The sequence below is a fragment of the Mustela putorius genome, unplaced genomic scaffold (assembly GCF_011764305.1).
Source record: "Mustela putorius furo isolate JIRA1106 unplaced genomic scaffold, ASM1176430v1.1 tig00537338_pilon_pilon_pilon, whole genome shotgun sequence".
Taxonomy (NCBI): Eukaryota; Metazoa; Chordata; class Mammalia; order Carnivora; family Mustelidae; genus Mustela; species Mustela putorius.
The window spans coordinates 1,673,966-1,701,149 of record NW_025422460.1 but is presented as its reverse complement, the minus strand read 5'-3'; positions in this window follow the sequence as shown (position 1 = coordinate 1,701,149).

The window sequence follows — 27,184 nt, the reverse complement described above, 5'->3', positions numbered from 1 at the left end:
TTGCTGTGTGATCTTGGGCATATCCCTTAACTTATCTGAGCCTGGGGGTTCTGTCAGGGAGGTTTCATAACTCCTGTCTTGCAGGACTGTTGTGGAGTCAAATAAGAAAGAGTGTTTTGGGGACCAGTTCATAGTATTAAGAAATGTGAAAGGGTCTAAAGGAACCTGATGTAATTTGAGAAGACTTTTTCATGAAAGCACTTTCAGTGAAGGACTGAGGTGTCAAATGGTCACTGGTCTATGTCAGGCTTTTCTTTGGAGCCTGGTGCTTCTTGAGAGTTTCTGTCCTTTTCTGTGGGAGAGACTTTTCAGCTGCTTAATTTCGATTACAGATGTACCCAAAGTACAGTGGATTCATCTCAGTCAAGCTGAGAGAGTAAACAATCATCTCCTTCTTTTGCTGGGAGCTGAGCATGGCTGACACTGCCCAGCCTTGGGTGACAGGCCCCCCTGAAGAAGCTGGGCTGGGTTTGGCTGCACATGAAGGGAGGGTTTCTCTGGAGGGTAACAAGCACCAGGGCTGCTTTTTAATCTGATTTGGGATTCCTCATGCTGGGGCCTAACTGAGGGGCAGACAGGCAGAAGTTCTTGGTTCACACAAGCTTTGGAGAGGTAGGCCAGAAATAAGAATTTAAGATGTTGGCTCAAAGCTTAAGTGCACCTTTAATACTTCTGATAATTATTTCATTAAAAGCTTTGGTTAGAAAGTGTATAATTTCATCTTTTGAATATTCTAAAATTGGGTCCCTTTGAAGTTAGAGGTGTCAAGAGTCCTGTAGGGCTAAAATGCTGGGAGTGTTTTTGGGAGTGCATGAGTGGGTGGGCCCTGAGTGGCCATACTTTCTTGCTCTTTCTCCCAGGGCCAGGGCTACGACCACCAGACAGGCCTTGGGAGGCTGAGGGCCTTTCCCCAGTCTATGTTCTCTGGCCTCAGGATTCTCCTCTCTAAAGCCGTGGGATTAAAATACCAGCCAGAGCGGGTGCCTCAGTGCCTGAATGCTGCTGGATGAGAGAACACAGAAGTACAGTTCCAGGAAGTGCTTACTGCCCGTAAATGACTGCCACCAGCATGTGCTGGGGTGTGGTGGAACACTGCATTGTGCAACGGGTGTTCTCATCATTGCTGTGTTATGGGAAGGAGGGATGGCCAGGCCACACAGCACTGGTCCATCTCTGCCAGGATCTGGACTCAGATGTCCCCTGCACAGGTGTTCCTGCTCCTCCCACCAGGTTACCCCCAGGGGCAACTGTGGGCCTTGGTGTCTGAGCCCCTCCCCATGCCCACAGCTCCCCGCCCCCAACCGCTGCCCCCGTCCTGTTTTCTGTGGAGCAGCTGCTAATGTCCCAGCGGCTTGCACATCTGATCAAGTTCTAGCCCATTTCTCTCTCAACAAATGGTAGGTAGGAAGCACAGCATCTTTTCTCAAGCATTCTTACGACTGCACTTGAAACTTACTGGTGTTTTTCTGGGGACAGATTATTAATTTGCACAACACACAGTCATGGAAAAAGGATCGAGAGTGCTGTGGAGGCTTACTAGCCCTCTCAACTGTCCCCTATCTGCTGAAAGCATGGAAGGGCATGGACAGTCCTGAGACCGGGACTTTGAATGGCTTCCGTACTCCCTCCTTGCATTTCCTTCTGCCCAGTGTGGCGCTGTTCATAGAGGGGCTCTTTCATTCTCTTCATATCTAACTTCCAGTGGGGGAATAGAACCTCATGGCTGGGGGGTACAGAGCAGGTAGTGACAAGGAGTCCTGATCTTGATTGTGCATCCCCAGTGGCTGCTGGCATCAAACATCTTTTCATGGCCTTATTAGGCATCTGTATATCCTCTTCTGTGAAATGTCTTTTCATGTTTTTTTTTTTTTTTTTAATTTGGGCCATTTTCTAATCAGTCTGCTTGTTATTTTTAATAAATTACATGCAGTGTTCTTTTACCCTGATTTATTCCTTCATACCCATCACTACTCTTTGAGATTTTTATTTTTTATTTACTTGATTTTTGTCCAAATCCCTCCAATCCCTCACCTTACCACTACTGAAAAAAGAAAAACTGTTCATCATACATTCGAAGCAAGCCTTTGTCACATATGTGGTTTACAATTATTTTCTGCCAGTCTGGCTTGTTTTTTCATTAGGGTCTTTTACTGAGGAGAAGTTTTAAATTTTGATCAAGTACAATTTATTGATTTTTCTCTTTAATGGGTGTGATTTGGTGTCAAGTTTAATGAGTTAGCAAGTCCTAGGTCCTGAAGACTTTCTCCTATGTTTTCTTCTGAAGGTTTATAGTTTTATGTTTGCATTTAAGTCAGTTTTGAGGGGCACCTGGATGGCTCAGTCGGGTAAGCGTCTGACTCTTGGTTTCGGCTCAGGTCATGATCTCAGAGTTATGAGATTGGGCCCCCCCTTGGGCTCTCTTGCTCAGCAAGGAGTCCACTTGAGATTTTCTTTCCCTCTCCTTCTGTTCCTCCCTCTCACAGTTTGTCACTCTCAAATAAATAAATCGCTAAAAAAATAATAAATCCACCTTGAGTTAAGTTTTATATAAGGTGTGAAGTTTAGGTTGAAAATTTTTTTTTTTTTTTTTTTTGCCCATGGATTTAGAATTGCTTCAGCATCATCTGTTGAAAAGACTTTTCCATCCCCTACTTTTGCACCACTGTCAAAAATCAGTTAGCCATATTTGTGTACATCTATTTCTGATTTCTCTGTTCTGTTCCACTGATTTACATCTGTCCCTCTGCCATACCACATGGTCTCGACACTGGGAGCTATATAAGTCTTAATGTTGAGCAGAGTGGTTCCTCCCACATTATTCTTCTTCTTAAATTTGTTTTAGCTACCAGTTATTTAGTCCTACTTCTTTTGACTTTCCATATAAATTTTAGAATAATCTTGCCTATGTCTCTGAACATTCTTGTTGGGATTTTGATAGAAGTTGCATTAAGCTTATGGATCCATTTGGGGAGGACTGACATCTTTGCTAAATTGAGTCTTTCGATTTAAGAACATTATACGTCTCTTCATTTTATATTTTGATTTCTTTTATTGGCATTTTGTTGGTTTTAGCTCCAACTCAAGTTTTATTAGATTTACACATATTTTATTTTTTGTTTTGCACTGTTGTAAACAGTAATGTATTTTTAGTTTTGGTTTCCATGTGTGCATTACTGGTATGTAGAAATACAGTTGGTTTATGTGTGCTGAGCTTATATTCTACAACCTTGCTGAAATCACTTAATTGTTCTTTGAGTGGTTTTGTACATTCCCTGGGTTTTTCTACCTGGACCATTACATCACTCGCAAGTCACTTTATTTCTTCCTTTCAGAGCTGCATCCCTTCCCTTCCCTTCCCTCCCTTTCCCTTCCCTTCCCTTCCATATTGTTGCCTTGTTGCTCTGGCTAGGATTTCCAGTGTCATGTTGAATAGCAGTGGTGAATGACCATCCTTGCTTTGTTCCAGTCTCAGGGGGAAATACCCTACTCTTTTAATTTAAAGTCTAATGTTAGCTATAGGGTTTTTGTAGATGATCTTTGTCAAGTTGAAAGGCTCCCTTCTGTTCCTGGTTGTTTAAAAGTTTTTATCCTTCATGGGTATTATATCAGATTTTGACAAGTGCTTTTTTCTGCATTAACTGATATATGAGCATGTGATTTTTCTTTAGTCTGTTAATATGTTGGTTACATTGACTGATTTTCAAATATGGAACCAGCCTTGCATATCTGGAATAAATCCACTTGATTAGGATGTATAGTTCTTTTTATTGGGTTTGCTTATAGGTTCCATGAGTTAATCCAATGTTAAGGATTTTTGCAACTATGTTCATAAGGGATATTGGACCATAGTTTTCTTTTTTTGTGTTCTTTTGCCAAATTTTGTTATGAAGGTAGGACTGGCATCATAAAACTAGTTGGGAAGTATTCCCTCTTTAACTTCCCAGAAAATATTATGTACAATTTGTGTTAATTACTTTTTTTAGGTGTGTGGTAGCATTTTCCAGTGAAATAATCTGGACCTGGAGATTTCATTTTTGGGGAGTTTTTAGCTCACAGATTCAATTTATTTAAGAATTACATAGTTATTCAAATGATCTATTTCATATGAAGTGAGTTGTGGTAGTTTGTGCTTTTTGAGGATGTGGTCCATCTTCTCTAAGTCATGTATTTATGTGCTGACAGTTGTTTACAACATTCTCCTAGCCTTGTGCTGGCTATAGTTTCCAGCCCTGTGGCGTAGCCCCTGTCACATTCCTCATATTGGTAATTTCTCTTTCTCTCTTTTTTGTCAGTCCGTAGAGGTTTGTCAATTTTATTGATCTTTTCAAAGAGCTGGATTTTGCTTCATTGCTTTTCTTTATTGTTTTCTGTTTTTAATTTCATTGACTTCTGCTTTTACCTTTAGTATTTCCTTTCTTCTGGTTACTTTGGGTTTATTTTGCTCTTTTTAATTTTATCTGGTTTCTGAAGGTGGGCGTTTAGTTTACTGATTTGAGTCTTTCTTTTCTAATGTAAGCATTTTGTGCTGTGAATTTAAGTCTTTGGTATCAGCATTTTACTAGTTTAAATGAAATGTGGAACATTTTCCTTCTGTTATGTTCGTTTATGCTGGCCCATTTATAATATAATTCTTACATATTTCTTCTATGTACATATTGTGAACCATATCAAACTGTGATGTAAGTCTTGCTTTCGTCATCAAACATAAGTTAGGAAACTCAAGAGCAGGCAAGTTTATTATATTTCCCTATATTTTTACTTTTTCTGTTGCTTTTTCTTTCCTGATTATCCAAGATTCTTTCATCATTTTTTTTTTCTGTTTCCAGAACTTTCTTTAGCCTTTCCCTTAGGATGAGCCTGTTGGTTCAAATTCTCTTGCCTTTCCTTTGTTTAAGAACCTCTTGCTTTCCCCTCATGTTTTTGCTGGGTATAGAAATTTGGTTGACAGTTTTTTCCTTTCATCCCTTGAAATGGGTCATGTTACCTCTTTCTGTCCTCCATTGTCTTTGAGGAGAAATCTGCTCTCACTCAGACCAGTTATTCCTTAAGGTGAGGTGTCGTTTCAATCTTGTTGCTCTCAAGATTTTTTTAATTTGTTGTTAATTTTCAGAAGTTTGATATGCTTTTCCTGTTAGTTTAGCTTCTTTTTTCTGGAGGTTTATGTATTTTGCCAAATTTGTGTAAAATTGAGCCATTATTTCTTTTAATCCTGTTTTAGTCCCATCCTCTTTCTCTTTTCCTTCTGGGGCTCAGATGACACAAATGTTAGAACTTGTGTTGTAATCCCTTGTTCCCTGAGTAATCATTTTTTTCACTCTACTTTCTCTCCATTGTTAAGATTGAATAATTTTTATTCTATCTACAAGTTCATCAATACTTTCTCTGCCTTCACTATTCTATTTTTGAGCCTACCCATTGAGATTTTTAAAAAACAATTGTACTTTTCAGTTCTAAAATTTCCTTTTGGTTCTTTTTTGGATATTCTGTTTCTTTGCTGAGATTTTCTGTTTTTCACTTATTTCAAATGTGTTCAAAACTGCATTTCTGTAGCATCATTGTAACATTTTTATCATGACTACTTTAAAATACTTGTCAGGTGATTTGAATATCTGTGTTCTAACAGGATTGGCATCTGTTGATTGTCTTTTCTTATTCAAGTTGAGATTTTCTTGGTTCTTGATATAATGAGTTATTTTCACATGAACCTGGGGTATCACAGATATTATAATAGGTATATATGGATCTTATTTAAAACTTCTGTCTCTGCAGGACTTGTTTGGCTCTGTGCCAGAGGGGAAGGAGGATGCTGCCTTATAACTGTTGGGTGGGGATTGAATCCAGGTTCTGCATGTGGCCCCCATGGATATTCTGGTTAGGAAGGGTGTCTCATCATTGCTGGCAAGGGAGGGACACCTTCTTATGACACTGCAGAGCAAGGGTGGAGGGTGAGTTCTTCACTGCCAGCTTCTTGCTAGGCCCCCTCTGACACATTCTAGCATAGAGGGTAGAAATACCTCAATACCGCTGGGCAGGGAGGTAGAAATCCAGCATCCCCACGTGGACTCCAGGGACACTGTTGGGAGTAAGGTGGGTGGACTCCTTACTACAAGTGATCATGGAAGTCCTGAGTCTCCACTAGGCCTTTGCTATTGGGAGTGGGGTCACATTTTTTTTCCCCCCTCTTTGTTTGGAGTAAGGAAATTACAGTTTCAAAGTTTTCTGTTTTGCTAGGTTGCCCTTTCCTGGTCCTTTGGCTAGAGAGAACAGGCTTTCCTTAGGGACTTGTTTGTCTGTGCCCTTTGGTACTTCCAGGTGGCTCTTTCTTCCAGCACCCAGTTTGGGATATATGCAGCAAAAAGAAAATCTTGGAACTCTTGAGGAGCACTGCCATGTTGTTCCTCAAATTCTCTAGTTCAGCAGGCTTCTTTCTCCTTTCCAGAGTGTTCTTATGTTTGGTGTTTGGTTTATGTGTAATATCCAGGGTTTTTAGCTATGCTTTGTGGGCAAAATAAGGAGAAGTGTGTTTACTTCATCTTGTCTGGAACTGGAATGCAAATGGGTTTTAAAACCACCACATGAGGGACACTCCCTGTTGTTTCTAATTACCTTTTATGGTTGTGTGTGAAAACTCATTCAGGGGGCTACTCTGCTGCCAAAGTTAGGCAGGACACTCCCATCTCCTCCTATTACCTGGCACAGGGCATCCTAAGGTAGGCATGACTTGTATACTCCCCCAGAATACTCACTGAAAGGTAGAGGACGTCTCCGTTGTAGACTTCTCTTTCACACCTGGCCTAGGACCTGTGACTTCCACAGGGTTTCCCATTTTTGATAGCCCAAGACAAGATAGTCCTTCCTCTATGCTGCCTGCCTTGTATATATGCACTATGCATCTCCCTAACTCTTTACCCATTTGTGTGCCCATGACTGGGGAGATATATTTCCTTTTATGACCAAAGCCCAGCCCAGCTCTTACTCAGGAGCCACAAACTGAGCTGGGTAGGGCTAGACAGTCTGGGAGGATTCCAGGGGCTCTAACTAGGTTTGTGTAGGGACAGTGTTGCTGGGAACAGAGACTTGGAGCTCACAGTTTGGCAGAGCATGTGTGAAGTCATTTGGCTTCCTAAGAGTGACATGGAGGATTCCCCAAGGCCCCAAATGACAGAGATCTAGAGAGACTTTTATCATGATCAAGATAATTAAAACTTCTATCTTTCACCCAAGTCTCAAATTCAGGGATTGCTAAATAAAAAAAGAACAGAATTCAGGATTAAAGTAAATAAATGAAAGATTAGCTTCTGTTTGAACTACCTGGGTGATTTGAATATTCAGCTCTTCTCAGTAGAATGTCAGAGGATTTTCAGAAAAAACAAATGAAGATTATCCACATGTGCAGAAGACCTTAAAATAAGTTTGTTAAACAATTATGTTCATCTCTCAGAGGCTGGAGTGGCATAAGTGAGGGGGGAAGGTGTGGAGTGGGATGTTTCTTTTCACCAGACAGCATGGCTAGGGGACAGGAGGTCTGGGTCTGAAGTCAGGGGTTTTCCTCTGAGTCCTTCTGCTGTGTGATGTTTCATGATTTCTTGCCCTCTCTGGGCTTTGGCCTCATCACCAGCCATCTAAGGCAGTTGGACATGTAGTCCTCAAACCTAATGTTTTGGGAGCCTTAATGTTGACTCACTTAAAATTCTTCAGAGGATCCCCATGAACACCTGAATCAAGTCCAGACTGTAAAGAGCCTTCTGGTAGTTCAGAAATACACCCATGCACATATGGTTAGCTAGTCTTTGATGAGAGCATCAAGAACACACAATGGAGAGAGGATAGTCTCTTCAATAAGTGGTGCTGGGAAAAAAATGGATATTCTCATGCAAAAGAATAAAACTGGACCTTATCTTACACCACTCACAAAAATGAATTTGAATGGATTAAAGACTTAAATGTAACATCTGAAACCATAAAACACCTACAAGAAAATGTAAAGAAAAATCTCATTACTGTCTTAGCAGTGATTTTTTTAAAAAATGAGACATTGGAAGAATAGATAACAGAAGCAGAAATAAACAGGTTGGACTGCATAAAACTAAAAAGCTTCTTTGTAGTAAAGGAATCCACCAACAAATGAAAAGACAGCTTATGGAATGGGAGAAAATATTTGTAAACCATATATCAGATAAGGGCTTAATATGTTAAGTACATAAGGAACTCAAACAACTCAATAGTGAAACAAAACCAAAACAGATAATCTGATTAAAATATTTATTAAAAAATAAACAAGGCACGAAAATAGACATTTTTCCAAAGAAAACATCTAAGTGACATGGCAGCACTTTTCACTGTAGTCAAGAGGTGGAAACAACCCACGGTCTACCAATAGGTGGGTGAATAAGCTAAATGTGATACATTATACAAGAGAATATTACTCAGCCATAAGGAAGGAAGGAAAAGTAAGGAAATTGTTCTGGACCTGGAGGTGCTGGTGCTTCAACACCAAAATCGGCCAGGCTTGGCCACACCTCTGGGCCTTCATGGAGCTGTTCTACTTGCCTAGAATGCACTCCTCAGCCTGCCATATTGCTAATACTGACTTACAGCTAGTATTGAGGAGGTGTCTCCTCTTCCAGGAAGCCCTCTCTGGCCTCCCCTCCCTCCAAAGTATCCTCTAGTCTTCCAGGCTTCCCTCTGACATGCCCTTATGATGTTGCTACTTATCTTTGCCTCTGGCCAGGGGCCTCCGAGTTGGGAGAGGGGCTGTGCCTTGATCACCCTTGAACCCTGCATGCCCAGAACCAGTCTGAGGAGGGGCAATGGTGGGCGTGGCAGTGGTTTGAAATGGAATTGAAGGTGATGTGGGGCCACTGCCTGTAGGGATAGGCTGACCATTCTGAACCAGACTGTGAGTGAGGAAGTGGCCAGAAACTTTTTTGTCTGCTTCTCCAGACCTAGTCTTGTTGATCCATTTAAAAGGAATGGACCTAACATCATGTTCTCTGTTACCAAATCTTCGAATGAACTATTATGCATTTTCCAGCTCTTTAAAGGTGGTTGGAAGGAGGGTCCTAGGTAAACCCTGACACTTGGTCACCTGACAGTATGAGTTACTTGGTGGTCTCTTATCTTCCTCTCCAAGGGTCCAGCTTGCTGTGTGAAGAGTACGGTTAGCAGGAAGGAGCTAGGGGATAATGGTACTTTGTGAGGGCATGGGCAGGTCTGGCTAGGTTCCTGCCAGTTATGTAAATACATTTTCTCTTCCTTATGATTTTCTTAATAATATTTTCTTTTCTTTACTTTTATTTACTTTATTGTAAAAATACAGGATATAATACATGTAACAAACAAAATATATGTTAATGCACTATGTTATCGGTAAGGATTCTAGTCAATAGTAAGCTACTAGTAGTTAAGTTTTTGGCAGGTCAAAGTTATGTGAAGATTTTTGGCTGTGTGGGGGGCAGTTTTCCTAATCCCCAGTGTTGTTCAAAGGTCAGCTGTAACCTCAATTCAACTCCAAGAACCTCAGTTTTCTAATACTCAAAATGGACATAAAAATCCCAAGTCAGTTTGGTGGGAATTTTCAGTGTGCTATAAATAAAGCCATTGGCGTGAGGTGGTCCTAACAAGAGCTTCTACCTCGGGTGCACAATGGGGTCTAGCCACTATGGTTTTAACTCTCAAATCTTAGGGATTGAAGCTTAAATGATTCCCAGCTGACAGACCAGAAGACTGGGGCTCAGGGAGGCTGAGGAATCTCCCCAAGGTTACAGACATGCAGGTGGCAGGGCTAAGCCATTGCTCAAATGCCCTGGGGTTCGTGTCTATTTCTGATATTAGGCTCCCGAGGCTGGCCAGGTATACATGTATGGTGGATTTTTTTCCTAGACGAGGCCTCCCCACCAATGTTGGGTAATCTTCTGGGGAGCCTCTGGCTTGATCCTCTGGCCTAGGACAGTGGGAACAGTTAGCAAAGCCAGGGGCCCACCCTGGGTGCCCATTCTACCTATCTCAGGGCTTCATCCGAGTTGGGAAAAAGGGATCCAATAAGGCAATCAGGCAGTGATTCTTTCATTCTGGCAAGTGTTCCTGCAAGCATCAATTCACGCAGGGGTGCACTCACTAATTTTGCCACCAGCAAATATATGGTGCTCCTAGGGAGAGGAGCACCCAGGATTACCTGCATGGGGCAGTCAGTGAAGGTTTCTTGGAGGAGGATGCATTTGAGCTAAGTCTGGGAAGAGTGACTTTGCTGCTGGGTGAGCAAGCGGCCATTCTAGCAGAAAGGCTGAAGTCATTGTGCAAGCGTGGGAATCTAGGGACAGTTTGACAATGCTGGGATTGAGGAAGTGTGGCAGCAGTGTGGTGGGAAGGATGTCATAGGGGTTCTGTGGCCTCAGGAAGAGGCTGTGGTCATCCTAGGGTCATGAGCGGTCAGAGCTGGAGAGTTCTGAGCAGTGACAGCCAACTTTGTGGGCTAGAAAGGCACAGTTGGGATTACTGGGGACTGGTCTCCAGGTGAGGGATGGTGAAGGACAAGAGCAGAGCAGGGCAGGGTCTCAACCTCTCCCTCCCCTGCTCACTGCACAGTGTTCTTGCTGGCCCCAGAGGGAGGGAAGGGACAGGCCTGGCCTCAGGCCCAGGGCCCAGAGTGGGGGGTGGGTGGAGGGGAAGATGGGAAGAGATGTGGTGGCAGCTTTCTGGGTAAGGGGAGTGATGAGGACTGGGTTTGAATTTGGAAAGACACTTCCCCCCTACCTTCAGCAGAAGGAGCAAGTGCCTTTCAGACGCCCTGACAGCTCTTCATCCTGCTGTTTTGCACAATATACAATTTCTTTGCATAACAGACAGAATAATCTCATTTTCTCACTGGCTACACAGCTTAGCTTTCAATCAATTATTCCAAATATATTTAAAAAAAAGAAGTCTCTATGTCACTTCTCCGCCTGTTCCGTGCTCCTTTTTCCCTGTCAAGGAATTTGCAAATCAATTGCTTTAACAATACTTTCCACAAATTACCTTCAAATGCCTGTGATGTCACCCACAGTTAATGTGCTTCTGATAAATAATGCATCAGGAAGTGGGGAGGCTTTTTCTTTCTCCCGCCTCCCTGAGATGCAATAAAAGAACCAGCGTGTTTTGTGTTGAGCAGCCTGGCTTCAGCCGTGGGGCTCAGGCATGCATGCAGTTGGGTGCTGGGAGGCCCTGGTAGGTGGGGAGGGAGCCAGCTTGCTGTGCACCTGCTGTGTGGGCTGGGCTGCAAGAGACCTTGCACCTCCCTGCACATCAGGTTCTGTGCTTGGAGGGGATAATCAGTCTTGTGTCCTTCCAGCCTTATCTGGAGTCCAGATAGCTCCAGTCAGCAGCTTGCCTGTGGGAGGTGTGGGGATGGCAGCTGTTCTCACTGTGGTGCTTCCGTCCACTGCAGAGGGAGTGATTTTGGCTCCTAGCTCCTGAGAACCATGGAGAGTGGCTGGGAAGCAGAGGACATTCTCCTGAACTGGCTAAGATCCCAGCCCCATTGGTATGCATTCTTAACCTCACTGTCCCATGTGCACGGCTACTCTGGAAAGGCCTCTGTGCTCTGAGTGGGGCTATGGACCTTGAATGCAGGCCTCAGGAATGCCTAGAGGAGCCATGGCTTTGAGGGAGAGCTGTGTGGTCTGGGAACTCAGGCAGCCCCTGAGCTGGTCTTTGCTGGGGTTGGGACGACAGGAAGGTCTGGGCCTTTGGCTGGGGTTTATGCAGTTCGTTTATTATATGTTGTGTGCAGTGTAAACTTGTGTGCATGTATTTGGGGGGGAGAAATGTGTGTGTGTGCCATCACTTTATGAATGACATAGGATGGACACTGTGCTGAGGCTTTTCACAAGGAGCAACAGGACGCTGGCAAGGCCATCCTCTGGGGCTGCATATTTACTTACAGGAATAAAGTTTGTTCTTTCCCCCTGAATGACTCTTACTACTGCTGGTGTCTTCATAACTATAAGTGTATTTTGATATTGCAAGCGAAAATGTAGAGTTTTGGTACAGTTAAATAATGACAACCACAAACCAAAGATTTGGAAGTGGCCTGAGCTCCCAGGCACCTAGAACAAGGACCTGGTTCCAATATGATCTGTCACCCCCATGTGTGAGAGTTGGGCTCCTGCATCTAAACAGGGCCCTGTGTGGAATAGACAGTGCGTCTCTTAATTAAACGATTGCAGTGTGTCTAATTCATGTAACTGCGTGCAGAGCTGCCAAGGTGAGAAGGAAGAAGGGCCTGACCCTGCGAAGGGAAGTCAGAGGGGATTCCAGAAGGAGAGGACTCTGGGTTGAGTGGGAAGTGTGATGGGGTGTATGGAAGTGTGAGGTCCTAGGATCTGGGAGAGCACCTGGCATTTGGGGAGTGTTATCTGGAGCATCCTGGGTGGAGCTGTGGAGATGGGAAAGGTTCGGGTGACAGATTGAGGAGTCTGTGTTCCCTCCTGTGCCATGACTTTCTCTCAGTGTGTGTCTCGAGATGTGAAGTCTGAAGGGTCCACTTGGGGGGGCAGCCCACAGGGCCTCGGTGGTCCAGGAGGTCTGTGAATGCTGCCCACTGGGCTGCGTGCCCTGGTGGTGCTGTCGGTGCAGCATGAACAAACCTTTTTACAAATTTAAGGAGAAAGGAAGAGTTTTATTGGAGCCCAAACTAGGACAGCTGCCTGGGATACACAGTCCGCACAAAGGAGAGGATGCTCCGAGGTAGGAACATTTGGTGCTGGATTATATACATTTTTTACACCAAGAGTTACAAATCCTCAAAACAAAGGACATTCCAGAAAGTTACAGACATTATCTTCTGTCTTGAGTGTGTGCAAGGCTGTAGGACTTTAATCTTATGGGGACCAGGGAAGTCTCTTTCTTTTTCTAATCTTGTGTTCAGAATGCTCCTTTCTGCTCATTTATTCTGTTATTTAATGAAGCAGACATACAGTATGTGCTCAGAGCAGAAACAGAGCCCGTGCTCTGAGGTTTTGTCCAGTCACTTTGACCTTGGTAAATGTTACAGTTTAGTTCCCCTGGGAGCCCAGGAACAGGATCCCAAAACACTGAAAGTTGAAAATGTCCTTTATCAGTGGCACATGGGGATAGTCAGAGGCTCTGGGAGGTCCTGAAAAATGTCCCTGAGACACAGGGCCACCAAGCCACTTTTATTTTGTGATTTGTATTAATGTAACACAGAAATAGGTTTTGTGGAACATACTCTGGGAAGTACCATGTGGAGTGTGAGGAGCCAGTGAATTGTGCCTTGTTTCTCTGTTGCTCCTCTGGTTGGATGCTGGTCCTGTGAAGGACCGGGTGCCTGACGCCCTGGCGCCCAGGTGACTCAAGGCGACCCAGTGCCTCTGGGCTCCCACAGTGAGGTTCTCTGATGACCAGCAGTGTTCGGGGGCAGGTGCACATGGGATCATTTGTGGCCATACCATCCTTGTTTTGAGGCCTTCTCACGGAGGCACCTGATCTGCAGTTTCTGAGCCAATAAGGTGGGCAATGGGGAAGAAATAAAACTTGAAATGCATCAAATCAAGATTCTTTTTAGGCCTTCATGAAACCTGGACCTACCCTGAAGGGTTTGGGGGTCACCTGGGGGCCACTGGGGAGGAGTTAGCTTCCATGGGCTCTCTGCCTTGATGTGTGCCCTCCTTCTCCTTTTGAAACTCCCCAAACTCTCTCTGAGGGTAACCAGTCAGGCTGGCCAGTCCTGCTGGGACAATATGAGCTCAAAACCAAACCCGAGGAAGCGATGATGAATCTCAGATGGCTAATAGTGGAAGAAAAGCTGCTCACCTGGCCAGGAACAAGACAGACAGGGAGGTCTCGCTTTCCGCCCAATCCATAGTGGAGGTTAGAACATCAGATAACAGTAAGATGTGGAGAGGTGGACCCCATGTGTTCTGCTGGTGCAAGAGCAGTCTTAGACTACATGGAGCATGGGACCAGTGGTCCCACACCCGGATCAGTTCTGAGAGATCTCCTCACATCAGGGGAGGGGATAAGTGACCTGCAGCAGTGCCCTGGGTACCATCCAGCAGTGGATGCCATGGCTGGGCATATGTAAGCACCTCCGTTGGTCTGAGAACCGGGAGCTTAGTGCAGAAGTCAAGGACAGGAGTGAAATTTGCAGTACAATTTCATTTATGTCAATTACAATACAAAAACTCAAAAGATGGTGTCGAGGAAGCCTCCATCTTCCAGGAAGTCCATCCACATAGGGCAGTAGATGCCTCCAGTGGGAAGGAGGAGGACAGAAGAAAATGTAGGCAAACACTAAAGTGGTGTCTTAGCCTGGGTTCCCTAGGAAGCAGAGCTTGAGGCAAGGATTAAATATTAATGCTTTATTTGCGAGGATGAATGGGAAGGTCAAAAGGGAGCCTGGGCAGAGGTCCCCCTGTGCAAGGTCACCTTGCTGGCCTTTGGCAGCATCTCATCTGCGAGTCTGGACATGGCAGGGGGAGTCAGGGACTTTGGGAGCATAATCCATTGGCTGCAATCGTTGAAACCACAGTACGACTGGGCACACTGGTGGCCAAGGGGGCAGGAGGCTGAAGATTAAGAGAACAAGAGGCCAAGAGAGACTGAGAAGATGCTCAGGAGGAAGCAGTCAGCTGACAACAGAGCAGGGCCATGGACTTGAAGGCTGAGTCTCCTGAGTCTCCTTGCCAGATCATGTACATAAGAATGTCTTAGATCTAAACAGTCCTGGGTCTGAACACTTGAGCAAATCATGTGCCTGGTTAGCTTGGGTTTCCATGTAGACAGGATGGATATAATGCGAGAGTTACTTCATGAGGGTTTTGTGAGTATAAAGTGCCCGGCATGCTTGGAACTCAGTAAACATACTCTATGTCACTACCTGGGGTGAGCAGGCCTGTTATGTGGCACTCAGAGGCTCAGTTACCTGTCTGAAGTGGGACTGTCACACCTCCCAGCTGCGAGGGGTCTCTTTTGAGCTGTGACAGCCTGGCATCTGCAGCAAGGCACCCTTCTTCCAGGGAGAAAATCCAACCAGAGCAGTCTCTCCTTCATAACCAAGGGCAATTTATTTTTCTCCTTAGGTTTCTGTGTTTTGACACTTGATTACATCCAGCTTCACACTCAGAGCTCTCTGTGTACCAAACACTAATTATTTTGTGTGCCCAAAATAGAGACAACAAAATGCCACTTATTGTGTTAATTGGGATTTGTTTTGCCCCTGAGATTATTGTTCTGCACATAGGTTTTATTCTACATTTGCTTATTAATTCAGCCATCCAGTCATTAGACATCTTTCGAGGGCTTGCTACATGCCAGGCGGGGTGTGGGCACTTGGGTTCCAGAGGTAAGACCCAACTCTGCCTCCAGGTTCTGCAGGTCATGGGTGGACAGATAGGTGAGACACAGTGGGATGACCCCTTGGGAGGGCCTGAGGGAACAGGTGAAGTGTTAAGGGGTCCCTGGGAGGTCACTGCCCATGGAGAGCCATCTGATCTGAGGTACAAGCATGGGTTGGATTTCTTAAGGTGGCAAAAAGGGGGCTTATTTGGTGGTGTGTATTGATGAGGTGCCTGGACTTGGAGTGAAGTGTCCCTGGGGTAAAAGAAGTAGCAGGAAGTGAAATTGGGACCTGATGAGGTGGGCTCTGAATGCCAGGCACAGGTGTCATTCTGTTGAGTATCAAGCAGCTGTGGGCAGGCTGGGAGGTGGAGTGGGGTACAGGGTGGCAAGCTTGAGGGTGGGAGACAGATGGGAGACAGTGATCACAGACTGTACCAGGTCCAAGGAAGGCCTGGCTGTGTACACATATTAGATGTCCCTGAGTCATTAGGTGTCCCTGAGACACCCATGACACCTGGCACCTGGGGGGCACCCTGGCTTCTGCCACTCTCACTGGGCACAGTTTGTTCATCGTGGGCTCTAGCTTTGCTGCTGTGATTGCAGTGTTCGGAAGGGTGAGATTTGCTTATGTAAATCCAGCTTTTTGGTCTTTCAAAATTTGATCTCCTTTTATTTTAAAGAATATACTTATTTTATAAAATGCGACAGATTTTATATGTTAATGCAGTGTACTCAATATAAAGCAGAAAATTTCTAAACAGGAACTACATGAATTACTACTGAGGGCTGGGATGAGGGTTGGCTATATTTCCCTGGATCTGTCGTGGTCCTTTGCAAAGATGTGTCCACTTTGGCTTGTCTCCAAACAGCAGGTGACCCTCCTGACCAAGAGATGAAGCTGGGCAGAAGCTTTGGTGGAGCAGCCTAGAGAGATGGTGTGGGTGACCCTATACGGGGACAAAGGCTACACATCCAGTGTGAATGAACAAGAGTTGTACTGGAAATGGTGTGCAGGGGGCAACCATGTCTCACTGGACAGCCCTGCAGGTCTGCTATTCTGTGTGTTTTCCAATCTAGAGAGAGAAGGTTGGCTACCAATAGCCCACACTCTGTTTTTATAGAACATTCATAACTGCATATTGGTTATGTAAGATTCATGTAATTCTGGTGTTTTTTCTTACCTACAGATACTAGATACTAGGAAGCCTTGGAAAACTCTAAGCATTAGTAGTACTGAGGTGTGTGAGGTGTGGCAGGTTCACCTGGGATTTCCTGGTGTTCACAGCTGCACACTGTGTATCATGGAGTAAGGCAGCGGGTGAGATGAGTATGTGGGTCCTCAGGATCAGGAGCTCTGGGTCATCCCTCTCAACAAGGGCCTTCTGCTGGTAATGGGATATGGGTTGGGATGGTGACAGGAGGGGATGGGAAATGTACATAGGGTATGAACTCCTCAGGGCTGAGCAGAGGCATCATGTCTCCCACAGGCTGATGGGCAGAAGAAATCAAGACCATGTTCTGAGATTCTGCATGTTCGACTTCTGTCTGTTTCTGGCCCAGTGTTGGCCCCTGGACATCAGAGAAGTCATGGCATCTGACAGGGTAGGAGTGGCCAGAGGCTGTAGCCTGCCAAGGGTTTTCCAGAGCTTAGTAAAGGAAGCAAACCCTTAGATAAACCAACTGATAAGAATTGGTGTCTTGAAGTAAACTCTGGGCAGAAGCATTGAGTGGGTTTGAGCATTATTTGCAAATTGTCACAAGACATGACACAAACTGAGCACAGGCCAAGAACTGTAAGGGACAAGGAGAGAATCCGGAGAATCTGGTATGAGAGGAACGCAGACTGGCCACATGGTTCTAGATGCTGGTTTTGGAATCTTCTGTCTACCCTTCATAATTGCTGCCATTAATGTAGGTCAACCATTCATAGATCTCCCCAGGTAGTGTGTCTCCCAGCAATGCCAAGTAATCCCTTGGTTGAATGCATTGATTTCTGAGTTAAAAAGCCTTCTAGGGGCGCCTGGGTGGGTTAAAGCCTCTGCCTTCGGCTCAGGTCATGATCCCAGGGTCCTGGGATCGAGCCCCGCATCAGGCTCTCTGCTCCGCAGGGAGCCTGCTTCCTCCTCTCTCTGCCTGCCTCTCTGCCTACTTGTGATCTCTCTCTCTCTGTCAAATATATAAATAAAATCTTTAAAAAAAAAAAGCCTTCTAGATGGATAATTGGTTACCCACAGTCAAGACTATGGTACCAAGAGCAGCCAAAGCCTGGGGCGCTACTCTATCTTGCATGGAGACCACATAGTCTCTCAAAGCATGGAGATCTACTCACGAGAAAGCCCTACAGTTGGAAAGGGCACTGCATGGGCAGTCAAACATTTGCTTTTGTGCTCAGCCATTCAGGAGCTGAGGTCCCTTGGACAAGTCACTGCCCCTCTCTGGGTGGCTATTCACTTACACATAAAAGGGGGACTTGAGTGGACTCAATGAGTTGTAAGGTCCTTGTAATTTTGAAACACTTTGATTCTAGGCTGTGCCTCCTGGGAGGTAGGAATAACATCTTGCCTTGGGCCTAGCTTAGGTGCTTAGGACACTTAAAAAATTTTTTTAAAAAATCTATTTATTTATGAAAGAGGGCGGGGGGAGAAAGGATGTGTGGGGAGGGGCAGAAGGAGGGGGAGAGAGAAAGAGAGAGAAAATCTCAAGCAGACTCCCTGGAGAGCAGGGAGCCCAATGTGGGGCTCAGTTTCACAACCCAGAGACCATGACATGGGCTGAAATCAGAGTCTGACACTTAACTGACTGAGCCACCCAGGTGCCCCAGGTACTTGGGACACTCTTAGCAGACCCAAAACACCTGGTTCTCTCTGGTGGGGGCCTGCATGGGAGAGAGCAACCAAGCCCACTTTCTTGGAGGGTCTCAGGTCTTTGGTGGACAATAGACGGTTGTGGGCAGCAGTGTATGTCTTGCGGCCATGTTGTCTATTAGATGTAGAACAACTGGCTTGGACCAGGTATTCAGACTCCAAACCTAGTGCTCTTCTGCAGAATTCCAGGGCCTACCCCTAGGGAGAAGTGAGGTCCCTGTGTAAGTCAGAGTGAAGTAGATAAGCCTGAGTGCAGTGGCTAAGTGAAGCAGGTCTTGCAGGGTCAGTGCAGACCCCTTGGGTTCTGGTTCATAATTTAGTTCACCCCTGACATCTGGGAAATGGCTGGTGGGCCTGCCATGAACTATGTTTGCTACAATTCCAGTATGACTGGGAGAGTAATTTCCTGTGCCTCCTGGCACCAGGTCTAGTCCATAGGTGATGGGGCTAAAACTCCCCTGGAAGGAAGCTACAATGGCCATTGTAGATGGTGGCAGATTATGCATCTTAAAATGTGATTGCAAAATCAGTCAGCCAGTTACAGTAGTTAAGTCTTCACCTTTTCAGAGCTGCTTGCGGAGCTGAGCTGCTTGTTGCTCCATCAGGTGGCTGTGCGGCCAGGACTGCAGGGCTAGAAGGGGTTGGGAACTCTGCATAGGAGTCCTCCTCTCTCTCCTTTGGGAACCCTGCCCTCACTCTCTGGACTCCTCTGTGGAAAAAGAACAGTTGCTAAAAACTCCTTTGCATTTAGGCGTTGGAGATGGGTGCGGAGGGTAAAGAATATTTTTTGAGCTCCTATGGTGACTTCATATATCACCATTACATCTTAACAACCCTGTGAATTAAGTGTTGGCATCATCATTTCACACAGAAGGCCCATCGGTTTTCTTTGTTACAGAGCAAACCCATTCAAAACTGAGTGTCTTGAAGAACATGACCCTGTCTATTTGGCTCACAGTTCTACTGGTGGTTCCTTCTTGTCTGGCCTGGGCCAGACCGATGCTATTAAGTGGAGAGGGGCCTGCTGGTCCCGAGTGGCCTCATTCCCAAGTCTGGAAGTCAGCTGGCAGTTGGCTGGGGTTGGGGCAGGGGTGACAGTCCCTCTCACTGTGGCCGGTGAGCTTGAGCGTGTTCCCATGCCAGCAGAGAGTTCTGAAAGCAGCAAGCATGGAAGCCAAAAGGGTTTTTTTAGATCTAGACTCAGGGTGGATACCATATCACTTCTGTCACTGGCCGTTGGCCAAAGCAAACCCCTGGGGCAGCCCAGCATGATAGGAGGGGCTTCCAAGGATGGTGGCCATTTCTGTAACCCACTGCACGGACAAGCTGAGGTTCTGGGACTCGAAGCTGCCTGGCTGGGCCGTGAGGCTGGATTGGGCACCCAGCCTGCACTGTTCCAATCCCACATGTAGTCTGCAGCTCCAGCAGGGAAGCTCTGCTCTTGAAGAGAGAGCAGTGCTGAGCTCAGATACAGGAGTCTGTGGTGTGCAATTTGAGGCAGCTGTGGCTGATGGCGGGCGGGAGTTTGCAGACAGAGGGTGAGTTTTTAAATTGCTGAGTATGGAGGGCACCCAATGTTGTATGGCTATTGAGCCCTCCTTGGCTGTTACCCTCATGGACCCCTGAGAGGAGGGCTTCTGTATGTGCTATGTTCTCCATCAACCTCCTCCCCTGCTTCCTCCGTGGCTCTGTTATTCTTCCGGCCTCATTTGCCGTGTGGGAGGCATGTGGGTGTGTACGCACCTTCCGTCAGAAGTCATGCTTCATCTTGTTGAAAGTAATGGGGCTTAAAAAGACAAGTTCATATCAAACAGATTTTTGTTTGCAATCCTGATAATTACTTCCATATTTTGAAATAATATGCTGATACTGCTATTTCTTGATTAATCGATTATAAGCATTGTCTATTGACTGCAATGGAAGATGGTGATTTAGCTCTGTACACACTTCCTTGCGTTGGCCCTTCCTCCATCCTTTGGTGTACTTTTAATCACAACTTTTGGTTAAATCAATAGTATTTCTGTTCCTAGGACAGGACATTTTGCTTACTGCTAAGTGAAATAGACTATGATGATGTTTCCTGGCCTTAGTATATGCCTGTTTTCCCTTTATTTGGTTTTCTATGTTCCTCTATTTATTTCTCCTAAATACTTAACCAGATCAGTTTTTAAAAAGATTTTATTTTTTATTTGAGAGAGCGAGGAGCAGGGGTGGGCAGAGGGAGACAGAGAAGCAGACTCCCTGCTGAGCAGGGAGCATGACGATACAGGGCTCAATCCCAGGACCCTGTGATCACAGCCTGAGCTGAAGGTAGACACTCAACCGACTGAGCCACCCAGGCGCCCTTGCCAGATCATTTCTTTGTGAATCATTATTATGTTCCAAATAGTCAAATTGACGTTCTACCAACTTCCTTTATTCCCAGGCCCTCCCATGTGGGATTTCTGACTCTAGATTTTTCTGAAGATCCCTATGCAGCCCACGCTCTGGATGGTCTCCTGGGTCCCATGGCTCCCTACTCTGCTTCACACCATCATTTTGCTGAAGCATGTCCTCTAGTAGCTCCCTAAGTTATGAGAAGTAAATTTTTAGGGTCCCTAGATGTCAGAAAATATTTCTGGGACATGGATTTGTGTGAAGATGATTCATTAAGAAGATTCTCCAAGGAGCAAGTGGGAGGCGTTGGGGAGGAAGGAGGAAGCCAGGCCAAGTTCAGTTTCAAGGGGAGTGCGCAACTCAGCCTTGCCAGGGAGCCCTGAGGTGGATACTACACTGCAGATGGCAGAGTTTGTCCTGTGAAAGGCAGGGGCGGGGTTTAGGGGCACCTTCACTCCAGGCACTCTGCCTGGGCCCGAGAGTGGTCACCTGGAGACCAAAGGAACCCAGCACACAGTAGCTGGTGGCACAGGCCAGGATAGGGAGGCTGGGGGAGTCAGGAACAAGGTCACCAGGGCCGCTTGAAGGCGTGTCCTCAGGGTCCAATGCTCAATGGAAATAGAAATCGTGATAACGGTTCACACCATTTTTGGAAAGGCTAAAGAAACGATTTCTAGGTAAGCCCTCTTGGGAGGATTTTCAGGATAGTACAGAACTGCCCACTAGGGAGCTGCTCCCCACGAGATAGCCAGAGCACAGACCCCAATTCTTCCATGCAGGCTGAGTCATAGAGAAAGAGGCCACCTCCATCTCTGCCATAGCTTGGTGTCACACCAAGAAAGCAGCAGGGAGGAATCTGGGGCCCTGTTCAAGGAACGTGAGCCCCTTCTTAACCAGGATTGACTGCCAGAAGCCTCATGAAAATTGCTTCCCCCTAATGCAGAACCCAATTTATATCCAGGACAGTGGCTATGAGCAGGTCTGGGAAACAGTTTTATCTGTCTAATCTTTACAAACAGAAGGAGGGTAAGCTGGAGATTTAAAGAGCAATACAAATATCATACAGCTAGATATACAATTCTAGATTAGACGATTTCCTTTTCCTGAGAATTTTGAAAGCATTGCTCCATTATGTTCTAATTTCTGGTTTCACTGTTGAAAAGTCTAATGCCATTCTCATTCCTTTATAACCAACTTTCTTTTTTTCTTCCCTCTGGAAGTTTTGTGGATCTACTCTTTCTCCCTGGAATTCTAAGATGTTATGAGGATGTAGTAGTGGGTGTGGGTTGTTTTTCTTGCATTTTGCTGGGAGCTCAGTGGACCCCTTCAATCTGAACCTTAAGACCTGTGCTATGGACTAAAATTTGTGTCCCTCTCCCTTCAAATTCATATTTTGAAACTTAATCCTCAATGTGATGGTGGGGCCTTTGGGAGGTGATTTGTTCAGAAAAGGAAGCAAGGTCCTTATAAAAGAGGCCCCAGAGAGCTCCGTCATTCCTCTACCATGTGGGGACACAGTCAGAGAGAAGACGGATGTCTGTGAATCAGGAAGCGGGCCCTCACTGGACCCCAAATCTGCCAGGGCTGCGGGCTTGGACTTAGCCTCCAGCACTGTGAGAACAAGTGTTTGCTGTTCATGGTATTTTTGTTACAGTCATCTGAACAGACTAAGATGATCTGCAAAATATTTAGTATCATTTCTTGATAATTTCCCTCACTAACTTTTTTGTTCTCTCTTTCTGGATAATATATTAGACTGAATATTTTCTGAATTGACCTTTTCAGTTTCTTGTCTTTTCTGCTTTCCATCTCTTTCTGTTCTAATTTTTTTCCTACTTATTTCAGCCATTATTATTTGAATTTCCAAGAGTACTTCGTGCATCTGTTACTTTCCCTACAGAACTCTATTCTTGTTCTGTGCCTGCAGGATCTTTCTGATTTAAATTTTTTCCTCCCTTTTTTTTCTATTTTGGTTTCATTTCTCCTGTGTTAGAAGATTGCCTCAAATTTTTGGTGATTGCTGGCTGCCAATTCATTTTTAACAATGAAGCACTCAGAGTGAGTGGGGAGTCCTTGGAGTATGGGGGTGCTGGTCAACCAGAGGCCTCGCTGTATGAGAGCAGCTGGCAATGAGACCTTGTCACTGGGGATCCCTGAACGTGAGAATGTGGGGTCTGCACAGTAATCCTTCTGTGTCCCCTCTCTGGGTGCGAGCCAGGAGCAGGCGGGGTGGTGGTGGTTCCGCTGTTGGAGTTCAGGCTTTCTTTCCTCCTCTGTTTTCAGTCTGCATCTCACACCCACCCTCTGTTGTGCTTGGGTCCCCCCACCCCACCCGCCCCACTGGAGGCTTCTGGCTTAATTTCTCTAGAAACAAACCTTTGGTGTCCCGAGTCACAGGTTTGAAGAGGTCTGGAGAGCCCCTGAGCCACCAGTCATCCATCACCTTTTAACAGTCGTGGGATTTTCCTCCCCAGGCCAGTGCACGTTTTGTCTGTTGCTTGGCAGAATTCCTGATGGTGGCCCTCCTGAGGTGTCCCACCTGGGATAATAAAGGTGGCCTCTTCCCCATACTTCTTTCTAGCCTCCAGGTATGTCCTGGGCGTCCCTATCCTGGGCTCTGCAGGGGTGTTGAGGCCAGGTAACTGCCTTCCCTGTGCCCTGATTCTGCCCTTCACTGAGGGCAGCTTCCCAGGTCCTCCTGGGTCAGTTACTCTCTCGAGCCTTTTTCTAGATTCCAAAACATTCCTGCAGTTTTGTATCTGCTGCTGTCCCCTCCCTCATTCTCTCAGTCCTTATGGATTCAGATATTTAAAAAAAAAAATCCACTGATGTCATTTTAGCAGAGTATGGTAATGGAGAGCTGATGACCGGTGTGATCAGACCACACGTTTACCTGCAGTCCCGGAGGGGATTGCACAGCCTTTAGGAAGAAACGTGGTGGACGCCACAGCTCCTGGGTGAGCTCTTCCCCTGCTCTGCTGTGGTGGCTCACAGCTTTGCTGCTCAATTATTTTACACATGGGGTTTGCTGGATCTATGTGCATTTGCAGTGCGTGAGATATTTATTGGTGCCTCACAGGGCCTGGCATTGGGCTGGGGATGGGGCAAGGCAGTAGATGGGTTCCTGCCCACACAGGCTTACACTGTTGGGAGGACAGGCCTTGGGTACTGGGTGCCAGGACAGGTCATGCACTAGGTCAAAGGGAGGGCTAAGAGCTGCCAGGCATCTACAACCACCGGGGCCAGACAGGAATGGAGGTGTGAGGTGTAGTGGGTGCCTTCAGCAGCAAGACGTCTGAAGCTTTGTAAAGCAGAAAGCGTAAAGAAAGGGCAAAGAAGCTTTGTAAGGGAGGCAAGCCCTCCCTACCCTCTCCCTTACCTACTGCAGTCTGCAGAGGGCCATGAGGGCCACTTTCTGCCTCAGAAAAATCTGCAGCAGCATTTGGTGAACTCATCAGGGCCATCGCCAGTTCCCATCATCCTGGAGCATAACGAGGATTTTCTTTCATTGGGTCAGATTTGCATAAGTTACGACAAGAACATGTTGGTGGATCCTGTGTCTCTCCCCAGTGTCTAATAAAGTAGAATTCCATTCAAGGTGGTTCCTTCTCTGCCCCACCAGACCAAGTGCGATGCAATTTAATTCATCTGAGATTAATTCCTTGTGCATTCGTTGCACATCCCCCCTCTATTAGTTTTCTCTGCTATGTAGCAAGTACCACTGACTTTGAAGCTGTATTAGCTCCCAGCTCCGAAAGTCAGAAGTTCACCCTGCTGTGGCTGTGTTCTCTGCTCAGGGAGTCACAAGGGCAGAAATAGGAGGTTTGCCCAGCCCGAGTTTTCTTCAGGAGGCTCTGGGGAACGATGGTTTTCTTCCTCGTTCTTTTTTTTTTCTTTGACATATAAAAATTATATATATTTAAGGTGTACAGAGCAATGGTTTGATACATGCCTACATTGTGAAATGACCACCACAATCAAGTCAACACATCCATCACTTCGCGGTTATCCTCTGTGTGTGTGCCCATGGCCAGGTTTAATCTGAGGTCTGTCCTCATGGCGCGTTTCGAGCACACCACAGTGTTGCTGACTTTGGTCACCACGCTGCACTTTAGATCTCCAGGATGTATTCATCCTGCACAACTTCATCCTTGTACCCTTGACCAGCCTGTCTCTATTCGCCCTCGTCCCCAGCTCCTGATAACCTCTATTCTACCCTCTACTTCTGAGTTTAGTGAGATAATGCAGTATTTGCCTCTCTGTGTCTGGCTTATTTTGCTTATGTAATGTCCCCCAGCTCCATCCATGTTATAGCAAAGGGTAGAATTTACTCCTTTTTAAAGGCTGAATAGTATTCTGTTGTTTCCTTATCCAGCTATCTGTCTAAGGACATCTTAGGTTGTTGCCGTGTCTTTGTTATTGCGAATGATGCTGCAGTGAACACAGGAGTGCAGATATCTTTTCAAATCCTGGTTTCAATTTCTTTGGCTATGTGCCCACAGGTGGAGCTGCTGGGCCATAAGGTAGCTCATATCATTTTCCATAATGGCTATACTACTACTTTATATTCCCACACCAGTGCACTGAGTTCCCCCTTTCCCCACTTCCTCCCCAGCACTCATCTTTTGTCCTTTTGAGAACAGCCCCTGTGGCAGGTGGGAGCTGAGAGCTCCCTGCGGATTGGTGATAGGTGATGCCAAGTACCCTCTGGATTGGCTGCTGGCCAGCTGCAGGCCTTCTTTCCAGAAGGGTCTATGTAGGGGCTTTGTGCACACACATTCATTTCACTGGCAGAACTCATCTCCGTGTGGTAGTAGGACTGAAGTGCCCTGCTGCTGCCCCCTGGCGACTGCTCTCAGCTTCTAAAGGCCTCCTGTCCTCTTTGACACGCGACCCCTCCCTCTTCGGGCCAGCTGAGGTGCAGTAAATCCTTCTTCTGCTTGGAACCTCCCACTTCCTCTGCTCTCACCAGCTGGAGAACACTCTCTGCTTTTTAAAGGGCTCATGTGATTAGGGTAGGCCCTAATAGTTTTCCATTCTTGAAGTCAGCTGTCCCAAGTAACATACCCTAATCACAGAAGTAACCTCCACAGCATTCTGGGGCTGTGGACGTTCCAGGCTCCCTGTGGGGAGGGGGCCTGGTCTCAGGTCTCACAGCTGCACTCTGTCCAGGGACACAAGGCTGACACAGATGAATTCAGTCTGGGAGTGGAGAGTGTCAGGAGAGCCAAACCCTCTCTGCTTCTGTCACTGTGACTCATGAGTTGCCTCTCCCTGGGGCTCAGTTTGTAAGCAGCTGTATTGGGCTTGACCGATGGGCTTTATCTTGATGCCAACTCTGGTTGGTTGGCATGGAGCTTGGGGTGCTTCTTGAGGCTTGTGAGGCCAGCCTTGACCCTGGCAGGGAAGAGGATGGTGATTAGTGTTCATCAAGGATACCCAACAGGCCCTCCAGCCACCTACTGACCCCTATGCCCTTCCAGCTCCTTTGTTCACCACATACTTACTGATGCTTGCTTTCCATGGCATTTCAGCCTGCTGCTGAGTTCACATTGAATTATCAGGGTTTTTTTGTTTTGTTTTGTGGGTTTTTTTTGGGGGCGGGGGGAGGAATAACAGGAACTCAAGACTGAGGAACTGGGGGATAAATGGAAGGCATGAACCTGTGTAAAACCTCCGAGCATTAGAAATTATTCTGGGGACTGAATCTTCATCCTGTGTTTTTTTCTGTTGTTGTTGTTTGCTTTTTTTCTGAAACAGAAACTGCATTGAACTATTGAACTGGGCAAGAGCATATGACTGAACACAGGACTGTTGCAGCCATACTCCTGATAAAAATTGGACACTCTGCAAAAAATATTTTCCTAGTAACTGTCATAATGTACTCAGATAATTTTGTACATTGTAAAATGTAATTATAGCTTCCAATAAGAATTTTTGGAAGACAACTTGTGCAAGTTTCTGGATATTCTCGCAGTTTGCCAATAAAGATCCCGGGCTTTTACTCCTCAACAAGACACAGTTTGGGTTGCTATCCTACCTTGTGCTTCCCAAATTGCAATCCCAAGACCCCAGATAAATGCTTTTGTTTCATTCTGGTACATCCTCTTTTCTTGGTCAACAAAGGGAAGGATGAAAATCGACGTTCTGCCCATTCTGCCTCGATGCCTGCTGCACGGGCTGCCCACAGCCTTCCCACAGCCTTTCATAGGCTTCCTCCACTAGGTGGATGCCATGTCCCCCTATAATCAGCAAGAAACCTGGGGCACAGAGAATCCAGGGACACACAGGGGGCAGACACCTGGAAGAAACCATTTCCCCTGTGACAGTATGAAGCCCTGGGCTGCTGGATGGAGGGTCCAGGAGAGAAGAGAAAGCCTCTCACGTTCAGGCCTCCCTTGGCCTCCTGCCTCCACAGTCATTTTCCTCCTAACTTGGTCATCCCACCTCAGGGGGCATGTGGCCTGGATGCAGTGATAAAACACCCTCTTTGCACCAAGGAAATTGAGAGCAGAGGGTCAGGGGCTGGTTGCTCCTGGGTTTGATTCCTAATCACTTTTTAAATCCCTGGTGCCTTGTGAAATAAACATGATTAACTTTGGGGGCTG